Genomic DNA, 7273 nt, shown 5'->3' with positions numbered 1-7273 from the left:
TCGGAACCTGAAGCGCATGACTAAAGAGTGGACACATCTGTACATGGATCGGGGCCTGGAGCACATGACTAAAGAGTGGACACATCTGTACATGGATCGGGGCCTGGAGCACATGACTAAAGAGTGGACACATCTGTACATGGATGGGGGCCTGGAGAGCATGACTAAATAGTGGACACATCTGTACATGGATCGGGGTCTGAAGCGCATGACTAAAGAGTAGACACATCTGTACATGGATTGGGGCGTGGAGAGCATGACTAAAGAGTGGACACATCTGTACATGGATCGGGGCCTGCAGAGCATGACTAAAGAGTCTACACATCTGTACATGGATCGGGGCCTGGAGCACATGACTAAAGAGTGGACACATCTGTACATGGATCGGGGCCTGGAGAGCATGACTAAAGAATGGACACATCTGTACATGGATCGGAACCTGAAGCGCATGACTAAAGAGTGGACACATCTGTACATGGATTGGGGCCTGGAGCACATGACTAAAGAGTGGACACATCTGTACATGGATCGGGGCCTGGAGCACATGACTAAAGAGTGGACACATCTGTACATGGATGGGGGCCTGGAGAGCATGACTAAAGAGTGGACACATCTGTACGTGGATCGGGGCCTGGAGAGCATGACTAAAGAGTGGACACATCTGTACATGGATCGGAACCTGAAGCGCATGACTAAAGAGTGGACACATCTGTACATGGATCGGGGCCTGGAGCACATGACTAAAGAGTGGACACATCTGTACATGGATCGGGGCCTGGAGCACATGACTAAAGAGTGGACACATCTGTACATGGATGGGGGCCTGGAGAGCATGACTAAATAGTGGACACATCTGTACATGGATCGGGGTCTGAAGCGCATGACTAAAGAGTAGACACATCTGTACATGGATTGGGGCGTGGAGAGCATGACTAAAGAGTGGACACATCTGTACATGGATCGGGGCCTGCAGAGCATGACTAAAGAGTCTACACATCTGTACATGGATCGGGGCCTGGAGAGCATGACTAAAGAGTGGACACATGTGTACATGGATTGGGGCCTGGAGAGCATGACTAAAGAGTAGACACATCTGTACATGGATTGGGGCCTGGAGAGCATGACTAAAGAGTGGACACATCTGTACATGGATTGGGGCCTGGAGAGCATGACTAAAGAGTCTACACATCTGTACATGGATTGGGGCGTGGAGAGCATGACTAAAGAGTGGACACATGTGTACATGGATTGGGGCCCTGGAGAGCATGACTAAAGAGTAGACACATCTGTACATGGATTGGGGCGTGGAGAGCATGACTAAAGAGTGGACACATTTGTACATGGATCGGGGTCTGAAGAGCATGACTAAAGAGTGGACACATCTGTACATGGATCGGGGCCTGGAGAGCATGACTAAAGAGTGGACACATCTGTACATGGATGGGGGCCTGGAGAGCATGACTAAAGAGTGGACACATCTGTACATGGATCGGGGCCTGCAGAGCATGACTAAAGAGTGGACACATCTGTACATGGATTGGGGCCTGGAGAGCATGACTAAAGAGTCTACACATCTGTACATGGATTGGGGCGTGGAGAGCATGACTAAAGAGTGGACACATCTGTACATGGATTGGGGCCTGGAGAGCATGACTAAAGAGTCTACACATCTGTACATGGATTGGGGTGTGGAGAGCATGACTAAAGAGTGGACACATGTGTACATGGCTTGGGGCCTGGAGAGCATGACTAAAGAGTAGACACATCTATACATGGATTGGGGCCTGGAGAGCATGACTAAAGAGTGGACACATCTGAACATGGATCGGGGCCTGAAGCGCATGACTAAAGAGTAGACACATCTGTACATGGATTGGGGTGTGGAGAGCATGACTAAAGAGTGGACACATCTGTACATGGATCGGGGCCTGGAGAGCATGACTAAAGAGTAGACACATCTGTACATGGATCGGGGCCTGAAGCGCATGACTAAAGAATGGACACATCTGTACATGGATCGGGGCCTGGAGCACATGACTAAAGAGTGGACACATCTGTACATGGATCGGGGCCTGGAGCACATGACTAAAGAGTGGACACATCTGTACATGGATCGGGGCCTGAAGCGCATGACTAAAGAGTAGACACATCTGTACATGGATTGGGGCGTGGAAAGCATGACTAAAGAGTGGACACATCTGTACATGGATCGGGGCCTGGAGAGCATGACTAAAGAGTGGACACATGTGTACATGGATTGGGGCCTGGAGAGCATGACTAAAGAGTAGACACATCTGTACATGGATCGGGGCCTGAAGCGCATGACTAAAGAATGGACACATCTGTACATGGATCGGGGCCTGGAGCACATGACTAAAGAGTGGACACATCTGTACATGGATCGGGGCCTGGAGCACATGACTAAAGAGTGGACACATCTGTACATGGATCGGGGCCTGGAGAGCATGACTAAAGAATGGACACATCTGTACATGGATCGGGGCCTGAAGCGCATGACTAAAGAATGGACACATCTGTACATGGATCGGGGCCTGGAGCACATGACTAAAGAGTGGACACATCTGTACATGGATCGGGGCCTGGAGCACATGACTAAAGAGTGGACACATCTGTACATGGATGGGGGCCTGGAGAGCATGACTAAAGAGTGGACACATCTGTACATGGATGGGGGCCAGGAGAGCATGACTAAAGAGTGGAAACATCTGTACATGGATCGGGGCCTGGAGAGCATGACTAAAGAGTGGACACATCTGTACATGGATGGGGGCCTGGAGAGCATGACTAAAGAGTGGAAACATCTGTACATGGATCGGGGCCTGGAGAGCATGACTAAAGAGTGGACACATCTGTACATGGATCGGGGCCTGAAGCACATGACTATAGAGTGGACACATCTGTACATGGATTGGGGCCTGGAGAGCATGACTAAAGAGTGTACACATCTGTACATGGATTGGGGCCTGGAGAGCATGACTAAAGAGTGGACACATCTGTACGTGGCTTGGGGCCTGGAGAGCATGACTAAAGAGTAGACACATCTATACATGGATTGGGGCCTGGAGAGCATGACTAAAGAGTGGACACATCTGTACATGGATCGGGGCCTGAAGCGCATGACTAAAGAGTAGACACATCTGTACATGGATTGGGGCGTGGAGAGCATGACTAAAGAGTGGACACATCTGTACATGGATCGGGGCCTGGAGAGCATGACTAAAGAGTGGACACATGTGTACATGGATTGGGGCCTGGAGAGCATGACTAAAGAGTAGACACATCTGTACATGGATTGGGGCCTGAAGCGCATGACTAAAGAATGGACACATCTGTACATGGATCGGGGCCTGGAGCACATGACTAAAGAGTGGACACATCTGTACATGGATCGGGGCCTGGAGCACATGACTAAAGAGTGGACACATCTGTACATGGATCGGGGCCTGGAGCACATGACTAAAGAGTGGACACATCTGTACGTTGATCGGGGCCTGGAGAGCATGACTAAAGAGTGGACACATCTGTACATGGATCGGGGCCTGGAGAGCATGACTAAAGAATGGACACATCTGTACATGGATCGGAACCTGAAGCGCATGACTAAAGAGTGGACACATCTGTACATGGATCGGGGCCTGGAGCACATGACTAAAGAGTGGACACATCTGTACATGGATCGGGGCCTGGAGCACATGACTAAAGAGTGGACACATCTGTACATGGATGGGGGCCTGGAGAGCATGACTAAAGAGTGGACACATCTGTACGTGGATCGGGGCCTGGAGAGCATGACTAAAGAGTGGACACATCTGTACATGGATCGGAACCTGAAGCGCATGACTAAAGAGTGGACACATCTGTACATGGATCGGGGCCTGGAGCACATGACTAAAGAGTGGACACATCTGTACATGGATCGGGGCCTGGAGCACATGACTAAAGAGTGGACACATCTGTACATGGATGGGGGCCTGGAGAGCATGACTAAAGAGTGGACACATCTGTACGTGGATCGGGGCCTGGAGAGCATGACTAAAGAGTGGACACATCTGTACATGGATGGGGGCCTGGAGAGCATGACTAAAGAGTGGAAACATCTGTACATGGATCGGGGCCTGGAGAGCATGACTAAAGAGTGGACACATCTGTACATGGATCGGGGCCTGAAGCACATGACTATAGAGTGGACACATCTGTACATGGATCGGGGCCTGGAGAGCATGACTAAAGAGTGGACACATCTGTACATGGATCGGGGCCTGGAGAGCATGACTAAAGAGTGGACACATCTGTACATGGATCGGGGCCTGGAGAGCATGACTAAAGAGTGGACACATCTGTACATGGATCGGGGCCTGGAGAGCATGACTAAAGAGTGGAAACATCTGTACATGGATCGAGGCCTGGAGAGCATGACTAAAGAGTGGACACATCTGTACATGGATCGGGGCCTGAAGCACATGACTATAGAGTGGACACATCTGTACATGGATCGGGGCCTGGAGAGCATGACTAAAGAGTGGACACATCTGTACATGGATTGGGGCCTGGAGAGCATGACTAAAGAGTGGACACATCTGTACATGGATCGGGGCCTGGAGAGCATGACTAAAGAGTGGACACATCTGTACATGGATCGGGGCCTGGAGCTCATGACTAAAGAGTGGACACATCTGTACATGGATCGGGGCCTGGAGCACATGACTAAAGAGTGGACACATCTGTACATGGATGGGGGCCTGGAGAGCATGACTAAAGAGTGGACACATCTGTACGTGGATCGGGGCCTGGAGAGCATGACTAAAGAGTGGACACATCTGTACATGGATCGGAACCTGAAGCGCATGACTAAAGAGTGGACACATCTGTACATGGATCGGGGCCTGGAGCACATGACTAAAGAGTGGACACATCTGTACATGGATCGGGGCCTGGAGCACATGACTAAAGAGTGGACACATCTGTACATGGATGGGGGCCTGGAGAGCATGACTAAAGAGTGGACACATCTGTACGTTGATCGGGGCCTGGAGAGCATGACTAAAGAGTGGACACATCTGTACATGGATGGGGGCCTGGAGAGCATGACTAAAGAGTGGAAACATCTGTACATGGATCGGGGCCTGGAGAGCATGACTAAAGAGTGGACACATCTGTACATGGATCGGGGCCTGGAGAGCATGACTAAAGAGTGGACACATCTGTACATGGATCGGGGCCTGGAGAGCATGACTAAAGAGTGGACACATCTGTACATGGATTGGGGCCTGAAGCACATGACTAAAGAGTGGACACATCTGTACATGGATCGGGGCCTGGAGCACATGACTAAAGAGTGGACCAATCTGTACATGGATCGGGGCCTGAAGCGCATGACTAAAGAGTGGACACATCTGTACATGGATCGGGGCCTGGAGCACATGACTAAAGAGTGGACACATCTGTACATGGATGGGGGCCTGGAGAGCATGACTAAAGAGTGGACACATCTGTACGTTGATCGGGGCCTGGAGAGCATGACTAAAGAGTGGACACATCTGTACATGGATGGGGGCCTGGAGAGCATGACTAAAGAGTGGAAACATCTGTACATGGATCGGGGCCTGGAGAGCATGACTAAAGAGTGGACACATCTGTACATGGATCGGGGCCTGGAGAGCATGACTAAAGAGTGGACACATCTGTACATGGATCGGGGCCTGGAGAGCATGACTAAAGAGTGGACACATCTGTACATGGATTGGGGCCTGAAGCACATGACTAAAGAGTGGACACATCTGTACATGGATCGGGGCCTGGAGCACATGACTAAAGAGTGGACCAATCTGTACATGGATCGGGGCCTGAAGCGCATGACTAAAGAGTGGACACATCTGTACGTGGATCGGGGCCTGGAGCACATGACTAAAGAGTGGACACATCTGTACATGGATCGGGGCCTGGAGAGCATGACTAAAGAGTGGACACATCTGTACATGGATCGGGGCCTGGAGAGCATGACTAAAGAGTGGACACATCTGTACATGGATGGGGGCCTGGAGAGCATGACTAAAGAGTGGAAACATCTGTACATGGATCGGGGCCTGGAGAGCATGACTAAAGAGTGGACACATCTGTACATGGATCGGGGCCTGAAGCACATGACTATATAGTGGACACATCTGTACATGGATCGGGGCCTGGAGAGCATGACTAAAGAGTGGACACATCTGTACATGGATTGGGGCCTGGAGAGCATGACTAAAGAGTGGACACATCTGTACATGGATCGGGGCCTGGAGAGCATGACTAAAGAGTGGACACATCTGTACATGGATCGGGGCCTGGAGCACATGACTAAAGAGTGGACACATCTGTACATGGATCGGGGCCTGGAGCACATGACTAAAGAGTGGACACATCTGTACATGGATGGGGACCTGGAGAGCATGACTAAAGAGTGGACACATCTGTACGTGGATCGGGGCCTGGAGAGCATGACTAAAGAGTGGACACATCTGTACATGGATCGGAACCTGAAGCGCATGACTAAAGAGTGGACACATCTGTACATGGATCGGGGCCTGGAGCACATGACTAAAGAGTGGACACATCTGTACATGGATCGGGGCCTGGAGCACATGACTAAAGAGTGGACACATCTGTACATGGATGGGGGCCTGGAGAGCATGACTAAAGAGTGGACACATCTGTACGTGGATCGGGGCCTGGAGAGCATGACTAATGAGTGGACACATCTGTACATGGATGGGGGCCTGGAGAGCATGACTAAAGAGTGGAAACATCTGTACATGGATCGGGGCCTGGAGCACATGACTAAAGAGTGGACACATCTGTACATGGATCGGGGCCTGGAGAGCATGACTAAAGAATGGACACATCTGTACATGGATCGGGGCCTGAAGCGCATGACTAAAGAATGGACACATCTGTACATGGATCGGGGCCTGGAGCACATGACTAAAGAGTGGACACATCTGTACATGGATCGGGGCCTGGAGCACATGACTAAAGAGTGGACACATCTGTACATGGATGGGGGCCTGGAGAGCATGACTAAAGAGTGGACACATCTGTACATGGATGGGGGCCAGGAGAGCATGACTAAAGAGTGGAAACATCTGTACATGGATCGGGGCCTGGAGAGCATGACTAAAGAGTGGACACATCTGTACATGGATGGGGGCCTGGAGAGCATGACTAAAGAGTGGAAACATCTGTACATGGATCGGGGCCTGGAGAGCATGACTAA

Source organism: Anomaloglossus baeobatrachus (genome assembly GCF_048569485.1).
Source record: "Anomaloglossus baeobatrachus isolate aAnoBae1 chromosome 7 unlocalized genomic scaffold, aAnoBae1.hap1 SUPER_7_unloc_3, whole genome shotgun sequence".
In the NCBI taxonomy this organism is placed as follows: domain Eukaryota; kingdom Metazoa; phylum Chordata; class Amphibia; order Anura; family Aromobatidae; genus Anomaloglossus; species Anomaloglossus baeobatrachus.
This window is presented reverse-complemented; position numbering follows the sequence as displayed.